Genomic DNA, 18,592 nt, shown 5'->3' on the forward strand with positions numbered 1-18,592 from the left:
CATCATCATCTGGGAACAATTATTTTTCTTATTTTCCAACATTCTTATAAAGAATACAAAAAATACAAATCAAGAGTAACAATCTACAACATTAATCCACTTCCTCACTTTCCATACCCATTCTGCATCAACCTCCCCTTTCCTTTTTTTATCCCACAAATAACACCTATAACTTCCTTAATTCCATTCGTATACTATCTCTAATTGTTAATAGAGATGTCCCGAACTATTCGCCGGCGAACATCGCTTGTTCGCGTTCGCCACGGCGGGCAAACATATGCGATGTTCGGTCCGCCCCCTATACATCATCATTGAGCTAACTTTGACCCTGTACCTCACAGTCAGCAGACACATTCCAGCCAATCAGCATACCCACCTCTTAAAAAAAAGCAAGGACGGCATCCCTCTTAGATTCATTCTGAAGCTGCAGTGTTAGTTAGAGCAGGGAGAGTGCTGTTGCTGCTGAATTAATAGGGAAAGCGTTAGCTAGGCCAGTGTTCTGTGTCCACTCCAGTCCTCAAAGACTTATCTGCTGTAAGGACAGCGTCCTGACAGCACCCCAAAAAGCCCTTTTTAGGGCTGGTACATGCTTTTATTATTTTTTTCTATATATACTGTATATTGCAGTTACCTGCCCGTGTGTGACAGGCCACAGGCCCACAGATTGTACTGTGTGCACACCACTCATATAGGGTGGCACAGTACCTTGCAGATAAAAAAAAGTCATTTAATTTTTCCTCTTTAATATAATTGCAGTTGCCTGCCAATGAGTGTCAGGCCCACTGACTGTACTGGTTACACATCAGTTGGAAGAAATGAGTGATGCGCAACTATTATTACCAGAGGATGTAGATAACAGGGATATGTCTCAGTCAGGCAGCATTACACACATGGACGTACGATGTGATGATGATGATGTTGTACCCGCTGCTGCTTCCTTTGCTGAGTTGTCAGATACAAGTGAAGCGGTTGATGATGACGATGTGTCCGTGGATGTCACGTGGGTGCCTGCTCAAAGAGAAGAAGAACAGGGGGAAAGTTCAGATGAGGAGACAAAGAGGAGGAGGAGACGAGTTGGAAGCAGGGGGAGGTCATCGCAAGGAGCTAGTGGCACAGTCAGACAGCATGTATCGGCACCCGGGGTCAGCCAGACAGCATGCCAATCAACGCATGCTGTTGCCATCACCAGAATGCCGTCATTGTAAAGCTCAACAGTGTGGCATTTTTTTTGTGTGTCTGCCTCTGATAACAGCAATGCCATTTGCAACCTGTGCCAAAAGAAACTGAGTCGTGGGAAGTCCAACACCCACCTAGGTACAACTGCTTCGCGAAGGCACATGATCTCACATCACAAACGCCTATGGGATCAACACATGAGTACAAGCAGCACACAAACTCAACGCCACCATCCTCCTCCTGGTCCAGCATCTTCAGCCACGTCAACCACTGCTGTCCTCCTTGCCCCCTCTCAACCACCCGCCACTCCGCCACTCACCTTCAGCAGTTCCTGCTCATCTGCCCACAGTCAGGTGTCTGTCAAGGAAATGTTTAAGCGTAAGAAGCCAATGTCACAGAGTCACCCCCTTGCCCGGCGTCTGACAGCTGGCTTATCGGAACTCATAGCCCGCCAGCTTTTACCATACAAGCTGGTGGAGTCTGAGGCGTTCCAAAAATTTGTAGCTATTGGGACACCGCAGTGGAAGGTACCCGGCCGAATTTTTTTTTTCACAAAAGGCAATCCCCAACCTGTACTCTATTGTGGAAAAAAAAGTCATGGCATGTCTGGCACACAGTATTGGGGCAAGGGTCCATCTGACCACTGATACCTGGTGTGCAAAGCACGGTAGGCAGGGCAGGTATATCACGTACACTGCGCATTGGGTAAACCTGCTGACGGCTGCCAAGCATGGAATGCGTAGCTTTGCAGCGGAGTTGGTGACACCGCCACGAATTGCAGGCAGGCCTGCTTCCACCTCCTCTACTCCTCCTACTCCATCCTCTTCGCTAACCTCCTCGGCTGAGTCCTCTTCTGCTGCTGCGTCTTGCTCCACATCAACTGCACCCCCCCAGCTCCCCAGGGGCTATTTCACATCCCGGATACGACAGTGTCACGCCGTCTTGGGGTTGACTTGCCTGAAAGCAGAGAGTCACACCGGACCAGCACTCCTGTCCGCCCTGAAAGCACAGGTGGATCAGTGGCTGACCCCGCACCAACTGGAGATCTGCAAAGTGGTGTGTAACAACGGAAGAAATCTGTTGGCGGCATTGAATTTTGGCAAGTTGACACATGTGCCGTGCATGGCACATGTGTTGAATTTGATCGAACAACGCTTTGTGTACCCAGGCTTACAGGATGTCCTGAAGCAGGCCAGGAAGGTGTGTGGCCATTTCAGGCGTTCCTACACGGCCATGGCGCACTTTTCTGATATTCAGCGGCGAAACAACATGCCAGTGAGGCGCTTGATTTCCGACAGCCCGACACGTTGTAATTCAACACTCCTAATGTTCGACCGCCTGCTCCAACAAGAAAAAGCCGTCAACGAGTATTTGTATGACCGGGGTGCTAGGACAGGCTCTGCGGAGCTGGGTATTTTTTTGCCACGTTACTGGACGCGCATGCGCAATGCCTGTAGGGTCATGCGTCCTTTTGAGGAGGTGACAAACCTAGTCAATCGCAACGAAGGCACCATCAGCGACCTCATCCCATTTGTTTTCTTCCTGGAGCGTGCCCTGCGAAGAGTGCTGGATCAGGCCGTAGATGAGCGTGAAGAGGAAGAGGAAGAGTTGTGGTCACCATCACCACCAGAAACAGCCTTATCATCATCGCTTGCTGGACCTGCGGCAACGCTGGAAGAGGAGTCTGAGGAAGAGGAGTCAGAGGAGGAATGTGGATTTGAGGAGGAGGAAGACCAACCACAGCAGGCATCCCAGGGTGCTCATTGTCACCTATCTGGGACCCGTGGTGTTGTACATGGCTGGGGGGAAGAACAGACCTTCAATGACATCAGTGAGGACGAGGAACAGGACATGAGTAGCTCGGCATCCAACCTTGTGCAAATGGGGTCTTTCATGCTGTCATGCCTGTTGAGGGACCCTCGTATAAAAAGGCTGAAGGAGAACGACTTGTACTGGGTGGCCCCGCTACTAGACCCCCGGTATAAGCAGAAAGTGGCTGAAATGTTACTGAATTACCTGAAGTCGGAAAGGATGCAGCAGTTCCAAAACAAGTTAAAAAGTATGCTTTAAACAGCGTATAAGGGTGATGTCACAGCACAACGGGAATCTAACAGGGGAAGAGGTGAAAGTAATCCTCCTCCTACCACGACCACGACGGCAAGGACAGGACGCTTTACAGACGTGTTGTTGATGGAGGACATGCAGAGCTTTTTAAGTCCTACGCATCGCCACAGCCCATCGGGGTCCGCCCTCAGAGAACGACTCGACCGACAGGTAGCAGACTACCTCGCCTTAACTGCAGATATCGACAATCTGAGGAACAATGAACCCCTTGACTACTGGGTGTGCAGGCTTGACCTGTGGCCTGAGCTATCCCAATTTGCGATAGAACGTCTGGCCTGCCCCGCTTCAAGAGTCCTGTCAGACAGGACCTTTAGCGCAGCAGGAGGTATTGTCACTGAGAAGAGAAGTCACCTAGGTCAAAAAAGTTTAGATTACCTCACCTTTATTAAGAAGAATGAGGCATGGATCCCGAAGTGACTGACAGTGGGGGATGCATTTGATGCCTTGGGCTAAAAATGGTCCCCACGCTGCTGTATTTAATCTCTACATGCCGGATGACTTGTGTGACTTCTCCGCCACCAACTAGGGTTCAAGCCGCAATGTTTTAGTACACTTTCTGCCTGGAAAACATCAATTTTTCCGGCCGCTGGTGCTGCACTGTGGCTGCAAAAAAAAAAAAGGCACATACATGTGTCAATTCCCCTTCGTGATCGTTACCTTGTAGTGAAGGGGCTTGCGTATCACAATGAAGCGATCACCTCTGAGTGTGTTGGCAATGGCAATGTTGGCACACCCCAGATGATAAGGTCGTTGCTTCATTTTGAACAGACCAAGCGATCGGCTGGATAATTTTGCATAGAAAAAACATTAATTTTCTTTGTGATCATCTAAGGTGATCATTAAAGCCTACTAGGCCAACAATGGGCCCACACTGCAGAATCATTGTTTTCTGGGTCACTTAACTGTCACTGAACTACCTCAGCACGACCATAGGCTTTGAAAAACTGACATCGCCTGCAATCTCCCGAACGTGCGCACGAGCACAGTCATCACTACACCAAGATTGACTCATAGAGGAATAAAATTTATGTCATGAGTGTGTCAACTATTTGACAACTCTTTGCGGTTGTTTGCGGTGCGTTAAACGGGGAGTTTGGTCTGTCACTGTGAAGCGGGCGTAACCCTTACACTACCTGATCGATACAACATCATACCTGATCGTATACACACACTGGATGTTTTAAAGCACGTTATTCCAAACAATTTAGGAATGTTAGGTGATTTATGCCCTTTATGGATTAAAACTCGACTCTGCGTCAACTACGTAATTTTCCATGGGAGTTTTGCCATGGATCCCCCTCCGGCATGCCACAGTCCAGGTGTTAGTCCACTTGAAACAACTTTTCCATTACTATTGTGGCCAGAAAGAGTCCCTGTTGGTTTTAAAATTTGCCTGCCTATTGAAGTCTATGGTGGTTCGCCCGTTCGTGAACATTTGCGTAACGGAAAATGTTATGTTCGCGACATCTCTAATTGTTAGTTCTTTCATTTTAAACACATATGTATTTCTTACATCCCACAATGCTTCTTTTATACAAGCCAACAACAACCACAACACTCCACCCCATCACCCATACCTAAACCGAACATAAATAATTCAAAGGACAACAAACTGATCCCAGTTATTTCTTTACATAATGGTTCCACTCTTCTAATCAACTCCCTCGCAAACTTACAATTCCAGAATAGATGTACAATACTCTCACTTCCACCACAACTCTCCCTAGGACATACGTCACTTATTACTAATCCACAATTCCTCTGAAACTCTTTAACTGGTAACACCCCATGTAAACTCTGCCAAACCACTTCACTCTGTCTATTCGGTAACCCATCCATCCTAACTTTCTTCTGTACCTTCTCTATATCAGCCCCCTTTACCATATTTATTCCACACTCCATCTCTTTACACTCTATCATCCTGTATACCAAACTTTTATTACGCAACATTCTCACATCTACTCCACATAATTCATACTTGACCAAAAACTTATACACCCACATATACCATACTGGCACCCCAAAGGAAATTGGACATCTCATATCCCTCATACACCACTTCAACCGTATCAAGTAGGTTCCAAATAAATATCTATACATACATGAATATTTCGTCTCTATCTTAACTATCTTTAGTAAAAACAAAATAATGCTAACTCCAAAATATACCTCCAAATTTGGAAACTCCAAACCTCCTTTACTTATCCTTTTTACTAATACTTCCCTCTTGGCTCTCTCCATCTTCGATCCCCATAGGAACACAAACAAAATTATATTCAGATTTCTCAACATCATACAGTCCTGATCAAAAGTTTAAGACCACTTGAAAAATGCCAAAAAATTATATTTAGCATGGCTGGACCTTAACAAGGTTCCAAGTAGATCTTCAACATGCAACAAGAAGAAATGGGAGTGAGACAAAACATTTTTTGAGCATTAAATTTAATGAAAACAACTCATAAACTGAAACAGGCTGTTTTTCAGCTGATCAAAAGTTTAGGACCACACCTCAAAAAAAAAACTAAACCCCTCCAAAACAGAAATCCAACTTCCAAACATGAACTCAGTAATGAGTAGCTCCGCCGTTATTGTTTATCACTACAAAAATTTGTTTCGGCATGATTGATGCAAGCGTTTCCATGAGGTGAGTGGGAACATTTCTCCAAGTGGTAAAGACGGCCGCACAAAGGCCATCTACTGTCTGGAACTGTTGTCCATTTTTGTAAACTTCCCTTGCCATCCATCCCCAATGGTTCTCAAATGGATTTAGATCAGGGGAACACGCAGGATGGGCCAAAAGAGTGATGTTATTCTCCTGGAAGAAGTCCCTTGTCCTGCGGGCATTGTGTACTGTAGCATTGTCCTGTTGAAAAACCCAGTCGTTACCACACAGACGAGGGCCCTCAGTCATGAGGAATGCTCTCTGCAACATCTGGACATAGCCAGTGGCCGTTTGACGCCCCTGCACTTCCTGAAGCTCCATTGTTCCACTGAAGGAAAAAGCACCCCAGATTATTATGGTGCCCCCTCCACTGTGGCGCGTAGAAAACATCTCATGTGGGATCTGCTTGTCATGCCAGTAACGTTGGAAACCATCAGGACCATCAAGGTTACATTTTTTTCTCATCAGAGAATAAAACTTTCTCCCACCTTTGAATGTCCCATGTTTGGTGCTCTCTTGCAAAGTCCAAACGAGCAGTTCTGTTGCGTTCAAGGAGACGAGGTCTTTGAAGAAATTTTTTGTTTTTGAAGCCCTTCAGTCTCAGATGCCGTCTGATGGTTATGGGGCTGCAGTCAGCACCAGTAAGGGCCTTAATTTGGGTCGAGGTTTGTCCAGTGTCTTGACGGACAACCAATTGGATCCTCTGGCTCAGTGCTGATGAAATTTTTTTGGGTCTTCCACTTGACTTTTTTGTTCCACAACCCTCAGGATCATTTAAGAAATTCCCACCTCAGCAGCGATGGCACGCTGTCAGAGATCCTGCTTATGCAGTTCAACAACCTGACCACGTTCAAAAAGGGAGAGTTTTTTTGCCTTTGCCATCACAACGTGTGACTATCTGACAAAAAATGACAATGAATCCACATCTTTGCACAGATTTGGCCTTTTAAAGGCATGTGGTCCTAAAATTTGGATCAGCTGAAAAACAGCCTGTTTCAGCTTAATTGTTATTTTCAATTAATTGAATGCTCAAAAAATGTTTTGTCTCACTCTCATTTCTTCTTGTTGCATGTTGAAGCTCTACTTGGAACCTTGTTAAGATCCAACAATGTAAAATATTATTTTTTGCCATTTTTCAAGTGGTCTTGAACTTTTGATCAGGACTGTATAACCTGGTGGAAAAAACGATTGCAGTATACAGAAAAATAGGCAAGATAACACTTTTAATCACCATTATTTTACCAAAAAACGACAAATCCCTCATCCGCCAAAAATTTTACTTATTTCTAACTCTCACCTTCAACTATCCTTTCCTTCTAATTTCTCATCAAAATTCACACCTAAAACCTTAATCAGACCTTCCACCACGCTAACTCCCACATCCCTCCCAATCACTCCTCCAAAAGCAGGTGCGTGCCCGCCCGGCCTCCTGAGTGCCAAGAAGTTAGTAGTAAGTACTACAAGCGCTGGATTCCAGATGATTTGAATACTTAAACAATACCCACAAGTTAGATATGATTATACTACAGTGAGCGGGGCCCGGTGTAGTAGAATACAGTGACTGCACCAGGCCCCACTGCCGTTACAAAACCAGATGCCGGCCCCCATTCACTACACAGGGACACTGTTATGGGGGATCTGTGGAGGACACATTAGATAAGATGCTATATATGTGTCATCCACAGATGCCCCCATAACAGTGCAATCCACAGATGCCCCCACAATGATCCCCCATAACAGTGCCATCCACATATGCCCTCATAACAGTGCAATCCACAGATGCCCCCATAACAGTGCCATCCACAGATGCCCCCATAACAGTGCCATCCACAGATCCCCCATAATAGTGTCATCCACAGACCACCATTAGTTCAAAACCCACCAAAAGCACACCTTTTGGTTCAAAATATTTATTTTTCTTATTTTCCTCCTCAAAAACCTAGGTGTGTCTTATGGGCCGGTGCGTCATATAGGGAGAAAAATATGGTAAAATAATTTAAAATCCGAAAGTCAGTCTATTAACCCTTTCCCAGACTCATCAATATGACTCTTATCTAAATCACAATTAAAATCTCCTGCAAGAATTACTGGCATTCTCCCAGGGATAAATAATCTCACCTTCTCAAACAAAAGTATCAGTTCATTCTTATTTATAGGTACGTAAATATTAATCACACAAAATTTCACATTTTTATATTCAAAAATTGCTAATATACACCTCCTTTCTTCTATTACCATGTAACTTACTAAATATACATCTCTCCCTTTAACTAAGAAACCAACACCATAATTTTTATTTAAAACACTCCCAGACCACACAGACTTTCCATACATCCACTCTTCTTCTCTTACTACTTTGCACAGATCACATTACTGCAAACAAAAAATTGCAGCATCTTCTTGTGCTAGAAATTCGAGAATTGACACTCTTCTAATCTTACTTTTAAATACTCTTACATTCTGTAAGCAGATCTTGAAACCCACATTATTTTTTATTTATTTTTTTCCTCTCCTCTTAACGGAAAAAAATAAATTAAATTAAATTCATCCATATTTTCCAGGTAGCTTATGCTCAAAGTCATACAGTTTCACCACCTCCGCCAGAATCCATGCTCTCCTCTTGCTGGCTTTTGTAGGGGTTGCTGATTTCTGGTCCACTCGTATAACCCCTACTCTTTTTGACACTCTTACTCTTCCATAGATTGAAGAGCTCTCTTCTTCTTCTTCTTCTTCTTCTGTCTTGGACTCCCCACCACCCTCCCTTTGACTCTTTCCAGACAACCCTCCTCCATACGCCTCTCCAAACATAAATTCTTTAATATTTATTGGGTCAGACGCACTTGGAAGATCATCTATAACTTCCTCCAAGCTTCTTACAGGAAGTGCTTTAGGGAGGGTTGTACAATCAAGTCTTGTAGCAGGACGCAACACAGTCCCTTCTCTTCTTTCCCTCCTCACACCCTCACTCTCCACAGCTGCATAGGTTTGCCTTCTCCTTTCCCGCTCCTCTTGAACTATCTGCTGCTGCCTCATGTTGTTGTCTCTTTGAGCTTCAGCACTTGGACAGTTTCTATATATGTGATCTGTTTTTACACATATATCACATGCTTTTGGAGTTGGGCACTCCCCAGCAGTATGTCCCTCCTGCTTACAGTTACTACAACATACACCTTTCTGACAACTCTTCTGAGTGTGTCCAAAAGAATAGCATTTTCTGCAATATGACGGCTGCCCAGGTACATTAAGTAACCTCTATTGCCCGCCACCGAAAAATTAGCCGGCAGGTGACTAAAACCTCCCACACGCTGTGGGTCCTTTTTCAATTTAGCTCTGAAATGGTATTCACAATTAAAGATACCAAGATGATTCTTCTGAGGCACAGGTTTCCCCACATATTCACAATATTTCAGCAAAAAGTCCATAATCAAATTAACTTCAGTAAAAGGATTATAAACATGTACTACAATTGAAATTTAATTAAGACCAAACAATTAGATGTCTCCCAGTTCCAGCCTTCTTTTCCATGAGCTCGATCACAATAAATTCCAAAGTATTCTTTCTTGTATCCTTCAGGTCCACTTCCAAACAAATGGTGTGAGGGATTCCAGACATCTTTAGGAACTGTCAGCCAAAGCCACAGAAAAAAAAATTGTCTCCCTTAAGAAAGGAAACCAGATCAGCTCAAACCTCGCACCCTCCAACCACATCCGGGCATGCCTTGATCGTAATCAGAAGATCGAGATGAATGAACCCAAGACTCATCTGACTCAGACCCAGTAAGCCTCAAAATTGCTTGATTTGTTTTTGTTGGATGGCTTGGGGGACCTGCGCACCAAGATCATTATCATTAGGGTGACAAAAATTGTAATTATTTTTTTGGGATGCCAGCTAACCCTTCTCTCACTGCTTAGGAGGGCTGAATAGAAATGTTCAGTTTTCTAATTTTCCTAAGATTTATATTCAATAACCTTTCTATATTATTTTGTCATGTAAACTCATTTGCATAAACTTGGGCATTTGCATAAACAGTATAGAAAGGTTATTAAATATAAATTTATGGACAATTAGAAAACTGAAAATCTTTATGCAGCCCTCCTAAGCAGTGAGAGAAGAGTTAGCTGGCATCCAAAAAATAATAAGAATTAACATTTTTGTAATACTAATGATCTAGATGCACAGGTCCCCCAAGCCATCCAACAAAAGTCAAGCAACTTTGAGGCTCACTGGCTCTCAAGTCTGTGTGGATAGAGAGCTTGTTTTGAATGTCTCATAGTGCACAAAGCTGCCATTGTAAGATATGCTGACTGTACCTGTCTTATGGATAGGTTGTTGGCATATAGCCTTTGTGTGATTGTTTGTTATAGGTAATGAAATTGCACGCGCAATACGTGCATGTTACATTGCCAATTTTTGCAATCGTGAATTTTCTGCGAATATTCAGCTAAAAATTTGTGAAATATTGTGAATTTGAATATTGCCTATGCTGGTGACCTGGATTCAAGGTAGAGCACCACTTATAACTGTATGCAATTGAAATCTATGGCATTGCTAGGAGCCACTTTGAGCCTATGCAAGACAACAAGACTAAGAAGGAATATTAGTGCCTTGGATTTGATGGCCCATTGATGTAAATTCATCAAACTGCATATGTTCGGGCTCTCCCCCACAAACATCATCTCCAAAAAGTTTACACACACACATTGAATTTAGAGTCATGACTAGAGTTGAGCAGACACCTGGATGTTCGGGTTCGACGGGTTCGGCAGAACTTGAGAAAAAAGTTTGAGTTCGGGACCCGAACTTGACCCCGAACCCGAACCCCATTGAAGTCGATGGGGACCCGAACTTTTGAGCACTAAAAAGGCTGTACAAATGTCATGGAAAGGGCTAGAGGGCTGCAAATGGCATCAAAATGTGGTTAAGAGCATGGCAGGTGCTCTGCAAACAAATGTGGATAGGGAAATTACTTTAAATAACATAAAATAGGTAAAAATAAAAAATAATAATCCTGATCTAGGAGGACGAGGTCCATATGGAGTAGGAGGTTGAGGAGGAGGTGGATGTGGCGGTGTAGGTGGAAGTGGCGGTGGAGGAGGAGGAGGTAGCCTACATTGCTTTTTGCTTTTAATAAAAATAAAATAAAATTAGGGTACACCCCAAAACATTAGGAAATATAACCTGTGATAACCCCCTCCAGTCATGCTAAACAGACGTTCAGACAATACACTGGCTGCAGGGCAGGCCAGCACCTCCAAGGGGTAAAGGGGGTAAAGGAGACCCAGAAGTTGCAGGGGCTGATCCCTGTCAGTCAGTTCGTGTAGGCGTGTGCACACATACTGCCCTACCATGTCGCACGTCCCCGTGATGTTCAAGATCCAATTTGATATCTGCTCTATCAACTTTCGATGTTCTTTTATGCGCCAGGGGTTCCAGGCCAGAGAGGAAGCGTGAGAAAGAGAGACCAAATCCAAGGGAGGATTCATTTTTTTTCAAATTTAAAATGATAGAGTTGAATATGGGAGAAATTATTAAAGCATAAAAGTGTGACAACTTTTCAAAGTTTAAGCATTGAATGAAAGGATGTGGCGCGCATTAATTACTGAATAATTTATTAAATTTTATTCCCTGTTACCTATGCATAGCAGGTGTTTATTGACGTCTAAAATTTTATAAAGTCAACCCAAGAATGTAACAGAAAAATTATTGAAATTTATTAAGCTGTCAACTAGGTAGAGGAGGGGTATATTACATCCAGAAATTGGTGAATTTCACCCAAAAATGTAACTGACAATTTTTTTTTTAAACCTGTCTACTAGGTATAGCAGTGATACTATACACCCAAAAATTTGTTAATTTCACCAGAAAATGTAAATGACAATCATTTTTTTTTAACCGGCCTACTAGGTATAGCAGTGGTACTATACATACAAAAATTGGTGAATTTCACCTAAAAAAAGTAAATGATTTTTTTTTTATTTTTTAAACCTGTCTATCATATAGAGTAGGAGTTTGAGGAGGCGGTGGACGTAGCGGTGTAGGTGGAAGCGGCGGTGGAAGAGGACGAGGTAGCCGACATAGGTTTTTGGTTTAAATTATAATTTTTTTTAAATTAGGGTACACTCTAAAAGAGTGCGAAATATCCAAAATACAAGAATGAGCAATTGCGCTGCAGTATAACAATGGCTGGATAGTGCCAGTATACATGTCTATTCCGCACAAGGTACGGACAATACCTGTTTCATTTTAATGAACGTTAGCTTGTCCACATTGGCTGTGGACAGGCGGCTGCGATTTGCTGTGATGACGCCCCCTGCCGTGCTAAACACACGTTCAGATAATACACTGGCTGCAGGGCAGGCCAGCACCTCCAAGGTGTAAAGGGCAAGTTCAGGCCATGTGCCCAATTTGAAGACCCAGAAGTTGAAGGGGGCAGACCCGTCATTCAGTACGTGTAGGCGTGTGCACACATACTGCTACACCATGTTAGTGAAATGCTACCTCCTGCTAAGATGTTCCATATGAGCTGGTGGTGCTGGTTGTTGTGGCGTGCTGACAAAGCTTTTCCACATTTTGGCCATGATAACCCTGCCTTCTAAGGTGCTGGCGGTGCCCCAGCTGCGTTGGCGACCTCTTCCTCTGCCTTCGCCTTATGCTTCCACTGTGCCCACGCTGTCAGGTGGAAATGCCAGCAGCAGCACGTCTACCAGTGTGTGCTTGTACTCGCGCATCTTACGATCACGCTCCAGTGAGGGAATTAAGGACGGTACGTTGTCCTTGTAACGGGGATCCAGCAGGGTGGCCACCCAGTAATCAGCACAAGTTAGAATGTGGGCAACTCGGCGGTCGTTGCGGAGACCCTGCAGCATGTAATCGTTAATGTGTGCCAGGCTGCCCAGAGGCAACGAAAAGCTGTTATCTGTGGGAGGTGTATCGTCTGTGTCCTCTGTATCCCCCCATCCACGCACCAGTGATGGCCATGAGCTGGTCTGGGTGCCACCCTGCTGTGAACATAGTTCCTCCTCCTCCATCTCCTCATCCTCATCCTCCACCTCCTCATCCTCCAGAATTGTGCCCTGGCTGGACAATTGTGTACCTTGTGTTTGTGGGTGCAGGGACCCACCCTCGGAGCCACTTGGGAATGACTGGCCGGAAACCCTATGAAATGATCCCTCTTCCTCCTCCTTCTCCTGTGCCACATCCTCTTCCATCATCGCCAGGAGCGTTTTTTCAAGGAGGCATAGAAGTGGGATAGTAACGCTGAGAACGGCGTTATCGGCACTGGCCATGTTGGTGGAGTATTCGAAACAGCGCAACAAGGAACGCAGGTCTCGCATGGAGGCCCATTCATTGGTGGTGAAGTGGTCCTGTTCCGCCGAGAGACTCACCCATGCGTGCTGCAGCTGAAACTCCACTATCGCCTGCTGCTGCTCGCACAGTCTTGCCAGCATGTGCAAGGTGGAGTTCCACATTGTGGGCATGTCGCATATGAGGCGGTGAGCGGGAAGGCCGAAGTTACGCTGATGCTGACAGGCGAGCAGCAGCAGGGTGAGAACGCTGAAAGCGCGCACAGACGGCCCGCACTTTATGCAGCAGCTCTGACATATCGGGGTAATTTTTAAGGAATCTCTGCACCACCAAATTCAGCACATGCGCATGGCAAGGGATGTGCGTCAAACCGGCTAGTCCCAGAGCTGCTACTAGATTTTGCCCATTATCGCACATCACCAGGCCGGGCTTGAGGCTGACTGGCACAAACAACTCATCTGGCTGTTTTTCAATGCCCGTCCACAGCTCCTGCGCGGTGTGGGGTTTGTCCCCCAAACAGATAAGTTTTAAAACTGCCTGCTGTCGTTTACCCCTGGCTGTGCTGAAGTTGGTGGTGAAGGTGTTACGCTGACCGGATGAGGAGCTGGTAGAAGATGAGGAAGCAGAGTAGGAGGAGGAAGCAACAGGAGGCAAACTGAAGCACCCTGCAATCCTCGGTGGTGGAAGGACATGCGCCAAACTGCTATGCGCCTCAGGCTCAGCCGCCACTGCATTTACCCAGTGTGCAGTTATGGAGATATAACGGCCCTGACCGCGCTTACTGGTCCACATATCTGTAGTCAGGTGCACCTTGCCACAGATGGCATTGCGCAGTGCACACCTGATTTTGTCCCCTACTTGGTTGTGCAGGGAAGGGATGGCTCGCCTTGAAAAGTAGTGGCAGCTGGGCACGACGTACTGTGGGACAGCCACCGCCATAAGACCTTTAAAAGTCTCCGTCTCCACCTGACGGAATGACAGCATTTCAAAGGCCAGTAATTTAGAAATGCTGGCATTCAGGGCTAGGGATCGCGGGTGGGTAGGGGGGTACTTCCTCATCTTCTCCAGCGTTTGGGAGATGGAGAGCTGAAAGCTTCCGTGGGACATGGTGGAGATGCTTGGTGACTCAGGTGTTGGTGTTGCTGGAAGATCCTCTGTTTGTGGGGTGGCAGGTGGCACTGTCACTGCAGAGGTGGATGAAGAGGCCGAGACTGCAGCAGAAGCAGGAGGAGCCAGAGACCATTCTTGGTTTTTGATGTGTCTACTCCACTGCAGCTCGTGCTTTGCACTTAAATGCCTGGTCATGCAGGTTGTGCTCAGATTGAGAACGTTTATGCCTCGCTTCAGGGTCTGATTGCACAGCATGCAAACCACTCGTGTCTTGTCGTCAGCACATTGTCTGAAGAACTGCCATGCCAGGGAACTCCTTGGAGCTGGCTTTGGTGTGCTCGGTCCCTTGCTGCGGTGGGCAGTAGCAGGCATACTGTCTAGAGGACGGCCGCTTCGCTTTTGCACCCTGCTCCCTCTTCTGCTTTGCTGGTTGCTCTGTGCGACCACCGCCTCTTCCTCCGAACTACATAGGTCACTCGCATGACCTTGATTTCATGTGGGGTCGAGGACCTCATCGTCCTCCACATCATCTTCCACCCAGTCTTCACCCTTGTCTTCCTTGTCGGTCTGCACACTTTCGAAAGCCACAGAAGTTGGCACCTGTGTTTCGTCATCATCCGAGACGTGCTGCGATGGTCCTCCCATGTACTTATCTTGAAACATAAGTGGTTGGGCATCGGTGCACTCAATGTCTTCTACTTCTGGGGCAGGGCAAGGTGGATGGCCCTGGGAAACCCTGCTAACAGAGTCATCAAAAAGCAGAATTGACTGCTGCACGACTTGCGACTCAGACTGCTTGGCTGATTTGCAAGGGGGTGAGGTGAAAGACTGATGGACATGGGCTGCAGGTGACAACTGTGGTCTTTCAGCAGGAGACTGGGTGGGAGACAATGTGAAGGAACTGTATCCACTGTCAGCAACCCACTGTCAGCAACTATCGCCTGTACTTGTTCAGGCCTCACCAATCGTAGAGCCGCATTAGGCCCGACCAAATACCGCTGCAGGTTCTGTCGCCTACTCGCACCTGAGGAAGGGGTTTCACTTGTGCGTGTAGCTGGCACAGATCGACCATGTCCTCTCCATGCAACAGGAGCTCCACCAGCAGCACCACGACCTGGGCCACGTCCCTTATTTGACGCTCTTCTCATATTTCTTGAATTTAGGATCTTGCCCTAAATGGGTGTTTAATTAATAGTAAAATAGAACGACAGTATGTAAAGGGTGTATCTCACACGGCCTGAACCAGACTAGGCCTCAATTAAAATTTTTTTGGTCAAAATGGCTGTATTTCAAATACCTGAATCAAACGCCTGTATGCAAAGGGTGTATCTCACACGGCCTGAACCAGTGTAGGCCTGAATAAAAAAATTATTTGCCTAAAATGGCTGTATTTCAAATGCCTGAATCAAACCCCTGTATGTAGAGGGCGTATCTCCCACGGCCTGACCCACTGTAGGCCTAAAGTAAAGATTTCTTTGCCCAAAATGGCTGTATTCCAAATGCCTGAATCAAACCCCTCTATGTAGAGGGTGTATCTCACACGGCCTGACCCACTGAAGGCCTGAATTAAAGATTTCTTTGCCCAAAATAGCTGTATTTCAAATGCCTGAATCAAACCCCTGTATGTAGAGGGTGTATCTCACACGGCCTGAACCAGTGTAGGCCTGAATTAAAGATTTCTTTGCCCAAAATGGCTGTATTTCAAATGCTTGAATCAAACTCCTGTATGTAGAGGGTGTATCTCACACGGCCTGGCCCACTGTAGGCCTGAATTAAAGGTTTCTTTGCCCAAAATGGATGTATTTCAAATGCCTGAATCTAACCCCTGTATGTAGAGGGTGTATCTCACACGGCCTGAACCAGTGTAGGCCTGAATTAAAGATTTCTTTGACCAAAATGGCTGTATTTCAAATGCCTGAATCAAACCCCTGTATGTAGAGGGTGTATCTCACACGGCCTGACCCACTGTAGGCCTAAATTCAATATTGGTGCACCAAATGGCGGTATTTCAAATCTCTGAATCTAACCCAAATGTATTAAGGGTGTATCTCACAATGACATATGAAGCAAAGGCTGTCAAATAAACTTTTTTTGCCCAAACGGGTGTTTGTTTAATAACTCAATATGGCAGCGCTATATAACCCAGGAATTTCAAACGTGCTTATGCTGCAAGGCCTGAAATATTGTGTATTTTGCCCCAAAAAAGGTATTTTATTAATGAAAGAATATAAGCCCTGTATATTCAGGGTGTATCTCACACAGCCTGACCCACTGTAGGCCTGAATTAACTAACCCAAATGTATTAGGCCCCTTTCACACGGGCGTTGCAGGAAAATGTGCGGGTGCGTTGCGGGAACACGCGCAATTTTTCCGCGCGAGTGCAAAACATTGTAATGCGTTTTGCACTCGCGTGAGAAAAATCGCTTGTGTTTGGTACCCAAACCCGAACTTCTTTACAGAAGTTCGGGCTTGGGATCGGTGTTCTGTAGATTGTATTATTTTCCCTTATAACATGGTTATAAATAGCGCTGGAGGGTTAAAAAAAAATAAAAAAAAATTTAACTCACCTTAATCCAGTTGATCGCGCAGCCCGGCTTCTCGTCTGTCTCCTTTGCTGAACAGGACCTGTGGTGAGCATTCATTGCAGGAACAGGACCTGTGGTGACGTCACTCCGGTCATCACGTGATCCATCACATGATCCATCACCATGGTAAAAGATCATGTCATGGATCATGTGATGACTGAATTGAGGTCACCACAGGTCGTGTTCCTGCAATGAATGCTCACCACAGGTCCTGTTTAGCGCTATTTTACTATAACCATGTTATAAGGGAAAATATTAATGATCGGGTCTCCATCCCGATCGTCTCCTAGCAACCGTGCGTGAAAATCGCACCGCATCCGCACTTGCTTGCGGATGCTTGCGATTTTAACGCAACCCCATTCATTTCTATGGGGCCTGCGTTACGTGAAAAACGCACAAAGAGGAGCATGCTGCGATTTTCACGCAACGCACAAGTGATGCGTGAAAATCACAGCTTATGCGAACAGCCCCATAGAAATGAATGGGTCTGGATTCAGTGCAGGTGCAATGCGTTCAACTCACGCATCGCATCCGCGCGGAATACTCGCCTGTGTGAAAGGGGCTTTAAAGAGGACCTTTCACCAGAATAAAACCGACTCTACAGACGTGTAGAGCGGCGCCCAGGGATCCCCCTGCACTTACTGTTATCCCCGGGCGCCGCTCCGGTATCTTCATAGTTAGGCTCCATCCAGGGGAACCTGCCGGTGTCTTTTTCTCCTATGCTGTAGCGCTGGCCAATCACAGCGCTCAGCTCATAGCCTGGCCATGAGCTGAGCGCTGCGATTGGTCAGCGCTACAGCATAGGAGAAAGAGACGCCAGCAGGTTCCCCTGGGTGGAGCCTGTCTATGAAGATACCGGAGGCTATACCGGGCTAATGGAGCGGCGCCCGGGGATAACAGTAAGTGCAGGGGGATCCCTTGGCGCCGCTCTACAGGTCTGTATAGTCAGTTTAGAGGTTTTATTCTGGTGAAAGGTCCTCTTTAAGGGTGTATTTCACAATGACATCTGCATCAAAGGCTGCCAACTAATTTTTTTTTGCCCAAACGATTGTTTGTTTAACAACTGAATTTGACAGCAGTATATAAGCCTGTAATTTCACACGTGCTGATGCTGCAAGGCCTAAAAATAGTGGTTTTTGGCAAAAAAGTGTGTTTTTAAAACCCCAGAAAATGATGGGTGTATTTCTAGCTTAAATTGCAAACTGATTAATCCAAATGTTGTAGATTGCCAAAAAAGTGTTTTTTTGGTAACAGAATATGAAAGCTGTATATATTAAACTAGAATTTAACACTTGCAGATCAGGAAAATACTGTTTGTTGGGGGGAAAAAAAGTGTGTTTTTAACCCCTTAACCCCTTAAGGACGCAGGGCGTATCGGTACGCCCTATTTCCTGAGTCCTTAAGGACTCAGGGCGTACCGGTACGTCCTAACTTAAAATCTGTATTCCGGCGCCCCAGGGGTTAATCAGAACGGGATTTCGGCTGAAATCATTCAGCCGGCATCCTGTGACAACGCCAGGGTGGGTCATGTGACCCCCCCGTATCGGCGATCGCCGCAAACCGCAGGTCAATTCAGACCTGCGGTTTGCTGCGCTTTTTGCAGTTTCTGATCCCCGCGGTCCCTGACCGC

The sequence above is a fragment of the Bufo bufo genome, chromosome 2 (genome assembly GCF_905171765.1).
Source record: "Bufo bufo chromosome 2, aBufBuf1.1, whole genome shotgun sequence".
NCBI classification, from domain to species: domain Eukaryota; kingdom Metazoa; phylum Chordata; class Amphibia; order Anura; family Bufonidae; genus Bufo; species Bufo bufo.